The sequence below is a fragment of the Mauremys reevesii genome, linkage group 5, assembly GCF_016161935.1.
Source record: "Mauremys reevesii isolate NIE-2019 linkage group 5, ASM1616193v1, whole genome shotgun sequence".
Classification (NCBI taxonomy): Eukaryota; Metazoa; Chordata; order Testudines; family Geoemydidae; genus Mauremys; species Mauremys reevesii.
In genome coordinates, this window is record NC_052627.1 from 72,256,202 (window position 1) to 72,272,393 (window position 16,192).

The following is a 16,192-nucleotide window of genomic DNA, read 5'->3' on the forward strand; positions in this document are numbered from 1 at the left end:
CCCAGTCTTTATTCAGGCCTAGTTTGATGGTGTCCAGTTTGCAAATTAATTCCAGTTCTGCAATTTCTCATTGGAGTCTGTTTTTGAAGGTTTTTTGTTGAAGAATTGCCACTTTTAAGTCTGTAATTGAGTGTCCAGGGAGGTTGAACTGTTCTCTGCCTGGTTTTTGAATGTTATAATTCTTGACGTCTGATTTGTGTCCATTTATTCTTTTGCAAAGAGACTGTCCAGTTTGGCTAATGTACATGGTAGAGGGGCATTGCTGGCACATGATGGCATATATCACAGTGGTAGATGTGCAGGTGAATGAGCCCCTGTTGGTGTGGCTGATGTGATTAGATCCTATGACGGTGTCCCTTGAATAGATATGTGGGATATGCTAATTAATAATAGCTTCATAATAAAACCACAACCAGGAGAGATGTTGTTGCTTGTGAAGAGAATATCTGTTCTACAGAGCTTGAATTTCACTTGAATTCTTATTTGTTATGTTTATTGATTTTGATAATAAGAAAAAATAAAGTAGCAGAAAACTATCACTTTAAAACCCTTCCATTCTTTTTTGTTATGTACTAAAGTGTTGTTCTTGAACATTATCTGGGAGTAGATGAAGGGAGGGAAGCATGAACTATTTTTCTTTCATGTGAAAGAAAATGAACTTCCTTTGGAGAATCCTATATCTCTCTCATGACTCATTTGTTCTATGTACAGTAACTCCTCACTTAAAGTCGTCCCGGTTAACATTGTTTTGTTGTTGCATTGCTGATCAATTAGGGAATGTGCTCATTTAAAGTTGTGCAATGCCCTCTTATAATGTTGTTTGGCAGCTGCCTGCTTTGTCCACTGCTTGCAGGAACAGCAACCTGTTGCATCTAGCTGGTGGGGGTTTGGAACCAGGGTGGACCGGGAGCCCCACTATCAGCTCCACGCTCCCCTAAGGTACCTGTGTGGCAGCCGCCCAGCAGGTTATCAATTACCAGGCAGTTCAGCTGTCCCTCCCCCCATTGCTATGTGCTGCTCCTGCCCTCTGCCTTGGAGCTGCTCCTGGGAGCCTCCTGCTTGCTGTGCAGGGGAGGGGAGAAGAGGGAGGGTAATGTCAGGGTGTCCGCCTCCCCCTTACTCCTGCCCCCCGCTTACCCCTTCTCCATATAGAGCAGGTTGGGGACAAGACAGGGCTCAGGACGGAGAGAGCTTGCTGGCCACAGCTGCTGTCTCAACTTCCTGATTTTTTTTAAAGGCAATGTACTTAGAGTTGTGTCAGCCTACTTAAAGGGGCAATGCACATCTCTCTCTCTCTCTGTCTGCCGTGCTGTCTCTGTCTGCCATGCTGTCTTCCCTCCCTCCCTCCATTCGTGCTGCCTTGTAAAGTGTGAGGCTACATTAACAACATGTGTTAACACTTGAGGGCTCAGCTGAATGCTAGTTCATCATTTAGCAGTAAGGCATTCCCCGGGAAATATCCCACCCTCCTCCACCCTCTAACTTCACTACCTCAACCGAGCTTCACAATCATCATTGCTGTGTACAGTATGAAATTGTTTGTTTAAAACTTATACTGTGTGTGTGTGTGTATAAGTTTTTGGTCTGGTGGAAAAAAAACTCCCTGGAACCTGACCCCCACCCCCATTTACATTAATTCTTATGGGGAATTGGATTCACTTAACATTGTTTCACTTAAAGTCGCATTTTTCAGGAACATAACTACAACGTTAAGTGAGGAGTTACTGTAGCTGTTAACCCTGGTGGAGAGTAGTGTTGGTTGAAGGAAATGGGATTTTACAGACTCTCAGTAATATGTAATTATGCCAACTGTAAGGGCAAAGTTAAAGTTAGGTGGGAGGTAAAACTTGTACAGGGTGATAGTAAGTTACATGAATATTTTAAAATAAATTCCCCTCATTCAACAATGCGCTCTCATCATCTTTATGCTTCCATCAAATAGGGCCTAATCCATCCAAACAACTTCTGATCAAACTCATAGTTTTTGGATGGAGAGATTCCTTGCTTCATCTCCCAGGCTGAGAGCTTCTCTCCTGAGATGGCATGAAATCTTTACGGTGTGTCAGTTTTAAAATTCTTCACAGACAGGTCTGTCAGACAAAGAATCTACAACCATTCTAGGAAATCAGACAGAATTGCTCCTCAGTCATAGGCGGTGATGGAGTTAGGCAGAGTCACATTTGGAAGAGAGTAGTACAGAATGCAGCATTCTGTGGAATTCCCATCAGCTAGCAGCCATTGATGCATTTTTTTTCTTCCTGAATCAGACCCTTGGTGAACAGAAAATGATAGAATTTATTTAATTTTGGATGTATTCCATATTTGCTTGCAATAACTGCTCTAGGAAAGTCATTTCAAATTTTCTATTAATTGGAAACCTCTGTGTTTTCTTTTAAATAAAATAAAGGATAGCATTTTTTTAACTATGGATTCTTGTTTCAAAAAATTGCTCCTAATTTATTGGATTATTTTAGTTTTATGTCCTTTCTCACACATGTAAATGAATAAATAAAACGTGCAATAAGAGCAAATACCTATACACTTTCATATCAAGTAGAGTATCAGAGGGGTAGCCATGTTAGTCTGGATCTATAAAAAGCAACAAAGAGTCCTGTGGCACCTTATAGACTAACAGAAGAATTGGAGCATAAGCTTTTGTGGGTGAATATGTCTAACAAAGTGGGTATTCACCCACGAAAGCTTATGCTCCAATACTTCTGTTAGTCTATAAGATGCCACAGGACTCTTTGTCACTATATCAACTAGAAGCATTTCATGAAACAGAAGACAGTAAAGGGACAGATTTCCTATACCACTACTTTCTTAAATGCACTAATTAACTTTCAGAGGAGATAATTTCAGTTCACAAGGGTGCTCTTTTAAGTTGTTCTGGGAAATTTGGATTTTCCATTGATAACTGTTTTAACATGTCACACTGGAGCCACAGTGAATTAAAGTGAAGAGCTACACAGTCTAAACAAACAATCTTTCCCATTATCAGAAGCCTGATAACATAACAAAAAAACCTATAGTCACATGGTCACATTCACAAGTGGTGCAGTAACAATTAAAAAGCAAAGTGTTACATTCCATAAAAATTGTTGTTTTGTTGAGCTTGCATAATATTTCCAGCCATATTTTTCAGTGTCACATGCTATCTTTTTACAAAGTCTTTAAAAAAATTATTAAGCAGAAGTATTTTGAATGGCTTAATATTCCTTTTGACTGTCAGTTGATATGTTTGTATTTTGAAAGCACTGTAGCCGACCACAGTAATATTAGGAAATAAGTTTAGATATTTGAATCCTCACTAACCTGGTCCAGAAACCCTCACCGACTAGAAAAATCTTTACTCACGAGTTCTAATATAAGATTATTATTTAAAACATTATCTTTACAACACAGTGTGACAATGTTTTTTTTTTCTACCGTGTATATTTGTATCTCTACATGGTAAAATAACTATATTGGCTAAAGGGTGAATTACTTGACCTAAATAGATCTTCATTATCTGATTTCTACAGTTCTGTTATGCTTTGGAATCCAGCCTTTGCTAAACAAGACTTTCACAATGGGAAAAAAATTCAAATACTAGATTTAAATTAAATCCTTTTTTGTGTTGTATAATCTATCTTACCTTGTTTACTATATCTTAAAAGAATACTAAGTTTTAACTTTTCTAACACATATCAGGATGCGATATTCGACATAACATACAGCAGATGGAAGTCATTAACATTGGATAGGTTGTACTGCAATGCAGGATCAAGTAGTAAGAAACTTCTAAAAGTAACCACTGACATTGTTTCCATGCTGTTTACTCCATAGCACAATAGAAAGTTCTCAAGTAAAGAAGATAGGAAAAAAGGATTTGAGTATGCAAAAAACTCAGTGAAATTATTCATATAAACACCTCTGTTATCTACTTGGGAAAAATCATATTGTAATCAGACATTTCCCACTGAAACAATGGGCCAAAGCCTCACTTGATTTCAACAGGGAGTTAAGGACTCTGGGATTTGTCCCAGGGGAGTGTGTTTGTGTGTTTTCTTTTAAGCAACCCATTTAGATTCATTAAGAGTCTCTACATTAATCAGTAGGGTAAATCTCCTTATGACTTTCCATACATTCTAGTATTTTTCAAGACAGAGCAAGATAGAGTCGGAGGCTATTGAAGTCTTTTTTATTGTATACAGAATATTCTCTGATACTACAAGTACTGTAACTTATTTTTTAATCTACCAGATCTTCCAAAGCATCCAAACCTAGACTATTTCTCACCTCTTCATTCTGAGGTGCCATCATTCACATTTGTTCCTTCCTTGTTTTGTGGGCTATCCTACCCCTCCTAAAGTGGCTCTTTAGGAGGGGTAGGATAGCTGGGTGTGGGTTCGCTCTTTAGGCTATCAGTGACACATTGTGAATCACTAGGCGGGCATGGATCACAAGAGCAATGGGATGATAAGTCTTCCTGCAGTTCAACATATCAACATTAGCTGTCCTTTTCTTTTCTTTTTTTTTTTTTAACTTGAGAAGTGGGAGTCTGAGAGAGCTGCTGAAACTAGGTGTATTGGCTGATTCTTGGCATCTGACAGGGCACCGAGAGACAAGGTGGGTGAGGTAATATCTTGTATTAGACCAACTTCTGTTGGTGAGAGAGACAAACTTTCACACTTACACAAAGCTCTTCTTCAGGTCTGGGAAATGTACTGTTTCCCTTTTCTCCTCAGGTGCAGAGAATGTGAGGCGCAGGGAGAAGAGAAGGTCCCCTGAGGTGTTTGCCCCTCCTTTTTATAGTTTCAATCCCACTCTTGAAAAACATTTCCAGCTGAGAGCTAGGAAACAAAGATCCTATATGGAAGGATGTTCCTTGCTGTTTTTTTCATCCGTTTGAACTTGGTTTGTTTTCTCTTGATAACTCTGTTTACTGCTTAAGTGCAAATTAAGGCAAGCATACATTCTTTTGTGTTGGACAGACCTGTTTGCCAGCTTCTGCCCGAGTGGGGCTTTGGATTTTGGAACGTGTGTTAATAACATCATACAGGGGAATCTTATGACTGCAGGCTTATGACTTCTTATACACACACATTTTATCAGGATATTACTGATCAGCAAGTTCTGCACTTTCAGTTGATACATTACAAGGCATACCTTGTACAAAGATTATTACAGTACTGTGGAGGGTCTGAATACAGGGGTGTATTCTGTCACAGTCACTTGTTCAACTCTTGTTCTGAAAGCAGATCCTCCTGCCCCTACTTTTTTTTCACTATTCTTTTGAAATATTTGCCATCTGTTAATTGACATGTTCATTCTTTTTCTCCCTCTAACTAACTGTAAAGGTAATTTGTAAAAACTTAAACATTGACAGCACCTCCTATAACCTCTGTAGTTGTGTCTTTGTAATAGTGTAATAAATGTGCAAATCAGTAAGTCAGCAGAAGGCAGTGTGATGAATCTTCTGAAGGTGAAACAGCTGCTTCTCTTCCGAAACTGGTTATAGCTCAGCCAGGTGAGAGAGAATCTATTTCAATGGAAAGGACAATTGAAGAATGTGAAGAACATAATAAAAGTAGCTGCACTTAGTGGCTTTGCTGGTGTTTCGGGATACCTGTATGTGCAGCTGTGTGTATCTGAGTTTAAGATCTCCACAACTCATGTACACATAACACCATACCTGAGTCCCTGACAACAATATTTCTCAACAGAAAATGATCTGTTCAAGGCCTCAAAAACGATCATTGCTCACATGAGAGGCAACAATATTTATCATATGCTGGATGTTTGGCGTGCAGAAATTGGATTCTCTATGTTTAAGATGAGATTGTACATCAGATCCAGTAGTATTTCACATGTAAATAGAGCTAAATTAGTAAAAAATAATTAGTGTGTTTACAGATAAGATATGCTAAATTTAGCATTCAAATGGCCCTCTAGGAGAGGGATCAGATTAGCTCTAACTGTCAGCCTTTTTTAAATGGTTAAATTTAAGCAAACCCTAACCTACATGTTGTATACAAGTTTGCAGATATTATACCTTTATATTTCTGATGCAGGGGTGGCTCCAGGCCCCAGCACGCCAAGAGCGTGCTTGGGGAGGCAAGCCGAGGGGGGCACTCTGCCAGTGCCGCGAGGGCAGCAGGCAGGCTGCCCTCGGCAGCTTGCCTGCAGAGAGTCTGCTGGTCCCGCGGCTTCGGCGGATATCCTGCAAGCGTGCCTGCGGGAGTTCCACCGAAGCTGCGGGACCAGCGGACCCTCCGCAGGCCAGGGCTGCCCGGGGGAGGGGGGCAAGTGGGGCAATTTGCCCCGGGCCCAGCAGGGGCCCCCACAAGAGTTTTTCGGGGCCCCTGGAGCGGGGTCTTTCACTCGCTCCGGGGGCCCCGGAAAATTCTCGCGGGGCCCAGGCCCCCGGAGTTTCTTCGCTCCCGGTCTTCGCTGGTGGGGGGTCCTTCCTCTCCGGGATAGAAGGACCCCCCCGCCGCCGAATTACCGCCGAAGCGGGACCCGCCACCGGAGTGCAGCTGGGTCTTCGGCGGTAATTCGGCGGTGGGGGGGTCCTTCCGTTCCGGGACCCGCCGCCGAAGTGCCCCGAAGACCCACGGTGGAGGCTGCACTTCGGCGGCAGGTCCTGCTTCGGCAGTAATTCGGCGAAGTGGGGTCCCCGCCGTGGGTCTTTGGGGCACTTTGGCGGCGGGTCCCGGAACGGAAGGACTCCCCACCGCCGACTTACCACCGAAGCGGGGCCCCCCGCCGCCGAAGACCCCGGGCCCCCGGAATCCTCTGGGCGGCCCTGCCGCAGGCAAGCCGCCGAGGGCAGCCTGCCTGCCATGCTTGGGGCGGCAAAATTCCTAGAGCCGCCCCTGGATTCTGATGTCTTTTTTTTTTTCTAAATTGCATATTTTTTTACATGTGAAAGAAACATTTTAGATTAAATGTTGTCTGTCTTTTTATAATGGTTTTAATTCTAACTGATTAATCCATTATTGCATTGATTGGAAAACATTACAAGAAACTCATAAAATTGTAGCCTTATCACCTTTCAGATACGATGCAGGCATTTTATCACTAAGGTATACAGACTTTTCATTATAGTCCATCAACATGAACAAGTAGAAAGTTAACTGAGTATTGTCCAAGGAATGTAATAAAATCATCTTGAGTTAAAAGAAGAAAAGTAACCAGTTGAATATATCTGAGCTGAAGAGTTTTAATGAAGCCTATTACCTAATTTGCATCAAACACCCCTTGTAAATGCAAATTGGTGTAAATTCACCCTGTTCTTGGCTAGAATTTGAGCACTAGGATTCTTCCCTCTTTGGCTGTAAATTTCTCCATAAAAAGGAAGCTACTTTAAAGGATTTTTGAATATGAGAATGATTAGATTAGATAAATCTTGATCCTACCCTGCTGAATGGCACAGAGCCAGCAGAACTATTTAGTCTTATTTGGACCTTTTAAAAGGAAGACCCTATGAGGGTAACTCTATAGTGCTTTTGCATTTGCCAATCCCCCTTGCTAGTACGGATTCCACCCAGCATATCCTTTTTTTTTCTCTTGTGACTATGACCATCTAACACCACTGACCTCCTTCAGTCCCTTTCCTAGCTCTTCATTGACTTCTGCCTCAAATCGAGGCTCTTCATTCTCAGCTTCAGCTCTGCCTATCTACAGTTTGTGTCTCCAGCTTATACCCTGTACGCTGACATTTCTGCTAAACCCTGTGCTCCCTTTGTGTTCTTCTCCCACAGATGAGAATCTAGCTTTATCTAGATTAGCTACTTATCTAATCCCAGTTAGTGTCATGTCTGAGCACCTCACGATCTTTAATGTAGCAAGCTCACAACAGGAAGGGGAGTCCTCTTATTCTCATTTTATTGATGGAGAATTTGTGGCACAACAAGGCTAAGTGTCTTGCCTAATTTCACACCACCCTGGTCTCCTAAGTCCCAGGCTAGCATGCTAACCCCTGAACCATTATTCCTATCTCTAGAGTGACTCCCTGGAGCCTTTTTGCCATGCTCCTTCCTCTCCTCCTTCAATCCCACCTCAAAACTTCCGTCAACTCTCCAACATTGACCTCACCTCTGTCTCAATATTTTAAAAAATGGACAAAGCTCACAACTTCACCTTTAAAAATAAATTAAGTATGTTACCACAAATTACCTCACAATCTTATACTGTTTAAATCTTGCTCTTTTCTTAGCTCTCTCATCTGACATCACCTCTCTAATAATGTTTAACTTAGGCTGTGAACTCTTCAGGGCAGGATCTGTCTTTTGCTTGTTTGCAAAACACTATTGATAGCAATGGTGCTGTTTTAAGAATAAATAATTATAACTGGCAGTCAGGACACTGGGTAATGAAGCCAGGGAATGTAGTGCCTTCCTAATCCTAATAAGGGGCTGTTAGAGGGGAAGCAGTTTCCTCCCTGGATGAGTGATGGGTAGGGAGAAAAAAAGTGACAGCTCACTGAACAGTGGTGGAATTATCAGGGCAAAGTACACCAGCCTGACAGTTGTGGGTAGGGAGGAGCATTCAGTGCCCCAGCCCACCTCTCCTAAAACCTCCATGCTCCAGAAGTAAAATATTTTCTTTTTATCCATGTTAGATTAGAGAGCCCACCTTAATCTGATCCCCATCTCCAGGGGTGGCTCTATGTATTTTGCCGCCCCAACCACGGCAGGCAGGTGGCTTTCAGCGGCATGCCTGCAGGAGGTCCGCTGGTAATGTGGATTCGGTGGCACGCCTGCGGGAGGTCTGCCGGTCCTGTGCCTTCGGCATACCCGCCGCCAAATTGCCGCTGAAACCGCAGCACCGGCGGGCCTCCCACAGGCGTGCCGCCAAAGGCAGCTTGACTGCCGCCCTCATGGCGACCAGCAGGCCGCCATCCGCAGCCTGCCGCCCCAGGCACACGCTTGGTGCTCTGGTGCCTGGAGCCGCCCCTGCCCATCTCCACCCTCGGAGCTTCATGGAGATTACTTCAGACCCAGGGCTACAGAAACCTCAGTGTTGAAAGAGGGAAACCAGAATATGTGACTATGCTGGTCAATGGTCTTAGGGTATGTCCATACTTACCGCTGGGTCGACGGGTAGCGTTCGACTTCTCGGAGTTCGAACTATCGCGTCTAATCTAGACACGATAGTTCGAACTCCGAACGCGCTCCCATCAACTCCGGAACTCCACCATCGCGAACGGCGGTGGCGGAGTCGACGGGGAGCTGCGGACTTCGATTCCACGGTGTCTGGACAGGTAAGAAGTTCGAACTAAGGTAGTTCGACTTCAGCTACGCTATTCGCGTAGCTGAAGTCGCGTACCTTAGTTCGACCCCCCCACCCTAGTGTAGACCAGGCCTTAGAAGCTCTGTCCTCTCCTCTCTAAGCATGTCTGTATCACTTACAGGCACACGCTGACCCACCTTCTCCCCAGGGAAGCTCAGTCAGCCTCAAAATTGGATGCCCTGGTGCAGAGCCTGCTAACATTACTGCTTGGGGCTTACACATCCATTATGACTATACAAATAGGCCACAGAATCTGGCACTGCTCTGTTTAAGAATCTCTTTTTCTAGGAAATGCTAGCTCAGAAGCATTTAGTTCAGAGTGTTCCTGATTTTTACCCAGTTTTTTTTTTAATATTCTGCAAAAAGTGAAAAATTGCTGCTTTTCTGTTTTTGCTGTCTTCATGCCATAAGAGTTCATAGGGAAAAACACAACACAACTTTTAAGCAGCATTAACCTGGGAATCAGAAGAAATTTTTTAACAGTTTACCAAGGGGTATGGTGTTTAAAAAAAAAAAAAGTGCTCAAGTGATTTAGGTTTCTAAGTCCAATTTTTAAGAGGATTTAGGCACTTAGGAGTGAAAATTTTATGCAGAATCTTTAAATTGAGACCAGATGACATTCTAAAGCTTATCCTATAATTCAACCATATTTTTGTTGAATACAGTGTGGGAATTACTGGTTGAAATTCTCTGATCTATGCAGGACATTAGACTATATTGATATAGTCCCTTCTGTTACTAAAATATTTGAATTCTCTTCCCTCTTCATTGCTCAGATTTCATTTTATTGGTTCTTGCGGCTCTAATCCTATTAGTTGTCCAGGTATCACAGAAACTTCCAGGAAAAACAGAAGAGACCAATTTTGAATTTCTCTTGTAATAAACTAACAGGGAAAACAAACCCTTCAAAATGGTCCATGAAGTCCTACCACTACCCTTGAGGCCTTCTTTATACTTCTTAAATACACAAACAATGCTATTTTCCCCTTTTGTGGGGTTATTTATTTTATTATTTACAGGCAATCTATTGCGTAATCTATTCTGAGAAGAGGGGTTATTGATCTCTCAAGTGTCATCTACCTGTGCAAAGCTCAGCATTTGGCTGAGAAGAAATGCTGATAATGCTGCACATTAATAAGGAACAGTAATATGAGCCATAGGTGTTTCTGAAACAGAACTTTCTATAAATTCACAAATGCTAGCTAGTGAAAAGAAGCACCTTTTCTCAAATCCACAAGAGGTGGTGGTCTGAAATCTCAGTCTCCTGTTCACTTCAACAGAGATCCCAAGGGATTCACAAATTTTGTGTTGAAACTTGAGACTCTGCTCCTTTTCTCTAGTTGACACTCTAGTACAGGGGTAGGCAACCTATGGCACGTGAGCCAAAGGCGGCACGCGAGCTGATTTTCAGTGGCACTCACACTGCCCATGTCCTGGCCACTGGTCTGGGTTGCTCTGCATTTTAATTTAATTTTAAATGAAGCTTCTTAAACATTTTAAAAATCTTATTTACATATAACAATAGTTTAGTTATATATTATAGACTTATAGAAAGAGACCTTCTAAAAACGTTAAAATGTATTACTGGCACGCAAAACTTAAAATTAGAGTGAATAAGTGAAGACTTGGCACACCACTTCTGAAAGGTTGCCAGCCCCTGCTCTAGTAGCACATTATCCCAAAGAGTCCAAGTATCATTATTACCCCCATCTTTTTGTTCTTAAAGAGACAAAGCTTCTTCAAAAATACATTTTACAGTTTAAATGGGTGAATACTTTGGGCCAATCCTGGCCCCTGTGAGACTTTTTTTTTAAAAAGCGATCATTGCCACTAAGAGATTTTAAAAAACAGGTACATTTGGACCTTACAATTGTTTTGCTCTTGAGCTGCAAAGTCATTAGAAAACTCTAGTACCATCTGCTGGCCAGCCAAAAAATCTCCAGTCTCAGAACCATGCTGACTTCATTGGTGATGCTTATACACAAACAAGTCAGCAGCAAGTAGGGCAGAGCCAGGCTGGCTTGTGCCCTGTTAATAAAAATCACAAGAGAACGTACAAAAAACTAATAGGGTAAAAGTTTCTAGAAGGGTATTCCAAACCGTAAAGTAATAAATAATATGCTCAACCCTATATCTTTCAAAGGGGTGTTTTATATTAGGCCTCTCTTTAAGGAAGCAAGCTTTTCATAGTATATTGTTACAACACTTTAAAATGATTTCATATGTGCTAGTGCAACCCCCTCATGTAGGTTTAAATTCTGACTCACTGCTGATATCCTGGAGGCTATGTGATATAGAACATTTAGATGAACCCCCTTTTATGTTCTAAAATATATGACATTCTTAAAATTAGATATTAATCTTGTGTTTCAGTGGTGCGTTAGATCACTTTTAGGTAGAAGCCACAACTTTGTTCTCTACATTCAAAATAAGAGTACTAAGGTTCACAAGGTTAAAGAGGTAAATGGTTTCCCATATACTATAGGCCCCTTCTAAAAAGAGGACAATAATGATGAGCCAGACACTTTTTTTCCAGAGGTGGAAAGTAACTAGTTAGAATACTTAATCTTCAGAGACACATCCCTGGCATTAAGTGGATCCGTTTAACTCAGCTGAAGGCCCAGCCCAAAATCGAACAGCTGGATTCTGTCATCCCTGACTGGGGCAGTCTTGTTAGTGTAGTGTGACCTCTGGAGCACTAACACAGATAATACTGGCACCTCTCTCTACTCTAATCTACTACCAGTCTGAGCAATTCAGCAGGAGATGGGGGCATTAAGGCCATATTATTCCAAACAAAATTCAGCAGTGGTAGCAGAGTATTGTGACAGCATAAGAATGATTCTACCTTCTTTTCCCACCAAAGGTTTTTTAATGATAAATTTAGGGAATTATATGTAAAAACATCATGGCTATATTATTATTTTTTAAGTTATGCTTAGCAAAAGGCAGTTTGTGTCAGGAATGCTATCAATGTACATTGTCATTCCAAAAACACATGGTTAATATGTGCACGCTTGCACTCTCTCTCTCTCTCTCTCTCCTCCCTTTCCTTTTTTTTTTATAATACTTACACATACAAAACAATCAATCCTGTGTTCAAGGGACATTAAGGTCCCAAAATCAAGCACCCAATAGTTAGGATATGCCAGAATTAAGGTTGCCTGTTCAACCTTAATTTGGATCCCTTGTGCAAATGCATTATGATTGTCTTTAATTACAGTGATCATATAGTGGTTTTGCCACAGAACCATTGCCTTATTCAATGCACAGGATGGAAAGTGTTCTCTGAATGGGTAGGTATTCAATATTTCTTTTTACACTTGTCATTCAGTCTGTGGCTCCAGGTATTATTTACTCTATGCCATGAACGCAGTATAGAATTATTACTTTTCTATGGTGCTTTCAAAGTAGTATCTTTGTTCTTTACAAACATTAAGGAATAGATCTTCACACACCTCTGTAAGAGGGAGTGGTATTATTATTCTCATTTTACACATGGGGAACTGATGAACAGACATGAAAGCCAAAAATGTCAACTAATTTTGGGTGTCCAATTTGAGATGCTCATGGCTTGATTTTTCCATAATACTTAACATTTTGTATCACTTCATGTTCAAAACATTGCTCTCATTGACTTCAGTTTTGTTGTGAATGCTCAGCACTTCTGCTAATCAGACCTCTTACGTCAGGTACCAAGAAAATGAGGAAAACACAGTGGCCAATTGTGAAAATTATAGTGTTTTGACTTGCCTAGCATCACATAGGAACTCTGTGGCAGAATCCAATTCTCCAGAGTGGCATTTATCTATCCATCTATCATTGCCACAAATCTATTTCATATCTTCCTGCAATCCCCTGCCTCATTCACTACATGCCTTCCAACTTCTGCAACAAATGAGGCAGAGGTGCTGCAGAGAGACAGACAGAACCTGAGTCAACCCCAGGTTTTAATGTTCTTTTAATGTGGGGGCTGGGCTAGTGTGTGTAACTTCCCATGCTTTTTAAAAACAAGAAAATTGAAAAAACAAAAATGTAAGCATAGATTCATAGATTCCAAGGCCAGAAGGAACCATTGTGATCATCTAGTCTGACCTCCTGTATAGCACACACCCTGGAACTTCGTCAAAATAATTCCTACAGCAGATCTTCCAGAAAAAAATCCAATCTTGATTTAAATCCACCATGACCCTTGATAAGTTATTCCAAAGGTTAATTGCTCTTTCTGTTTAAAAAAAAATAATTACAGTTTATTTCCCGTCTGAATGTATCTAGCTTCAACTTCCAGACACTGGATCGTGTTGTCCCATTGTGTGCTAGGTTGAAGAACCCATTGTTAAATATTTGTAACTGTAATCAAGTCACCCTTTAACCTCTTTGTTAAACTAAACAGATTGAACTTCTTGAGTCTATCACTATTAGGTGTGTGTTCTAATTCTTTAATCATTCTCATGGCTCTTCTTTGAACCTTCTCCAATTTATCAGCATCCTTTCTGAACTGTGGGCACCAGAACTGGACACAGCATTCCACCAGCTGTTGCACCAGTGACAAATACAGAAGTAAAATAACTACTGTACTCTACTCCTACTTGAGATTCCCCTTTTTATGCAACAAGGATTGCATTAGTCCTTTTGGACATAGCATTGCACTGGGAGTTCATGTTCAGCTGATTATCCACCATGACTCCAAAATCTTTTTCAGAGTAACTGCTTCCCAGGATAGTCTCCCTCTTCTGTAAGTATGTCCCATGTTCTTTGTTTCTAGATGTATGAATTTATATTTAGCCATGTTAAAACACATTGTTTGCTTGAGCCCAGTTTACCAAGTGGTCCATATCACACTGCATCAGTGACCCATCCTCTTCATTATTTACTGCTCCCACAATTTTTATATCATCTGCAAACTTTATCAGTGATAATTTTATGTTTTCTTTCAGGTCATTGATAAAAATGTAAATAGCATAGGGCCAAGAACCAATCCTTGTGGTATCCCATTAAAAAAGCACCTTTCAATGATAATCCCCTGTTTATATTTACATTTTGAGACCTATCAGTGAGCCAGCCTTTAATCCTTTTAATGCATACCATGTTTATTTTATATCATTTTCGTTTTTTCCTCAAAGTGTCATGCGGTACCCAGTCAAATGGCTTTCAGAAGTCTAAGTATATTACATCAACACTATTACCTTGATCAATCAAACTTGTAATCTTATTAAAAAAAGATATCAAGTTAGTTTGATGGGATCTATATCCATAAACCCATGTTGATTGGCATTAATTATATTATCTTCCTTTAATTCTTTATTAATGAAGTCTCATATCAGCTGCTCCATTATCTTGCTCTGGACTGATGTCAGACTGACAGGCCTAGAATTACCCAGGTCATCTCATTTACCCTGTCTAAATATTGGCACAACATTAGCTTTTTTGTAGTCTTCTGGAAATTCAACAGTGTTCCAAGACTTACTCAAATACAACATTAACGGTCCAGTGACCTTTTCAGCTAGCTCTTTTAAAACTCTTGGATGCAAGTTACCTGGCACTGCTGATTTTAAAATGTCTAACTTAAATAGCTGCTGTTAAACATCCTCCTGAGATACTAGTGGAATGGAAAGAATTTTATCATATGATATGATTACATCAGTGATACTCAGATAGATCTACCTGCAGGCTGATTTGAGAAATTTAGGCTAAGAGGCAGGCTATTTGCGCAGAAGGCTGACAAAATAATAATTAAAGTCACCTGCCAATAAATAAAAATAATGGACGATTGCAACTTAAGTATTAGTGTTTCTCTCTTTTAACAAAGTTTGTAAATCAGCATTATCACCTGCATAGGCACCGACTCCACGGTTGCTTCAGAGCGTGCAGGAGGCGCTGGGGGGCGGGGGGTAGAGGGAGGAGTGGGGGCAGGAAGAGGCAGGGAAGGGAGTGGAATGGGGTGGGAAGAGGCAGGGTGGGGCGGGAAGAGGAAGGCGGGAGCAGGGGCTTGAGGGAAGTGGTGGAGTGGGGCAGGGCCTGGGGTAGAGTGGGGGTCGAGTACCCTCCAGGAACTCTCAAAGTTGGCGCCTTTGATTACCTGTGTTTGTGGCATTCTCTAATGGGAGAGGTGACATTAATGATCTCTGGAAAGCTTTGTGAAGAGTGGTGTGTAGGGTGTAAGGGCCAGATGCATGCACTGGTGAAGATGATCATCTGTTAGGCGATTGCAGTGTTTGTTTTTTATAATGTTCATAGTAGAAAACCCAGATTCACAGAGGTATGTTGATCTGAACATCATTAAAAGATACATGGCTAGATTCTGACTATTCTGAAACTGGTCAGCATATTGAGTCCAGAAATCACAAAGTCCCACTTCTCCAAATTTTGCCTTCAAGACGTCTGAACTCTTGAGCCTTACAATTTCTAATTGAAAGGTACCTTCATCAGTTGAATCTATAAAATTCTTTGCTTCAGAAGGGCAAGGTCCATTGGCAGAGTGAACAAATGGATCACAGACAAATAAAAGCAAATCCTTTTGGAATTTTAAAATTGTCAAATGGCTTTTTAAAACTTTTGATCAGATTGTTTAGGAATTCTTGAATCATTTTCATTGAAGTTTCATCTGTAGCAACAACATACAATTTGGGAAAGTGCAACATCTTTCCTGTTAAGTCTGTCTGAAAGATTTCAAGATTTCTCTGAAAGGCACACACTTTTTCAAACAGATCCCTGACACTGCTTACATGGCCTTGGAGCTGCAAGTTGAGGGAATTCAAGTGACAAGTAATACTGCAGAGCAAAGCTACCTGTGACATAGCGGGAACATCATTCATAAATTCCAAGAACTCCCAAGCCTTGTTGGTCTTGAGGTTTGAAATACATTTATTATTTCTTTTTGAAATACACAAAACCTCTCTAACATTACTTAACT

At 41.1% G+C, this 16,192-nt stretch overlaps 1 long non-coding RNA gene across 1 annotated transcript in view; it reads right to left on the minus strand.

Moving 5' to 3' along the window:
• Positions 1 to 1,907: 1,907 nt before the first annotated feature.
• Positions 1,908 to 16,192, minus strand: part of LOC120405775 — a 33,459-nt gene continuing 19,174 nt past the window's right edge. The window contains exon 4 of the long non-coding RNA XR_005598858.1: positions 1,908 to 2,270. This is a non-coding gene — a long non-coding RNA (uncharacterized LOC120405775). The remainder of the gene's footprint in view (positions 2,271 to 16,192) is intronic.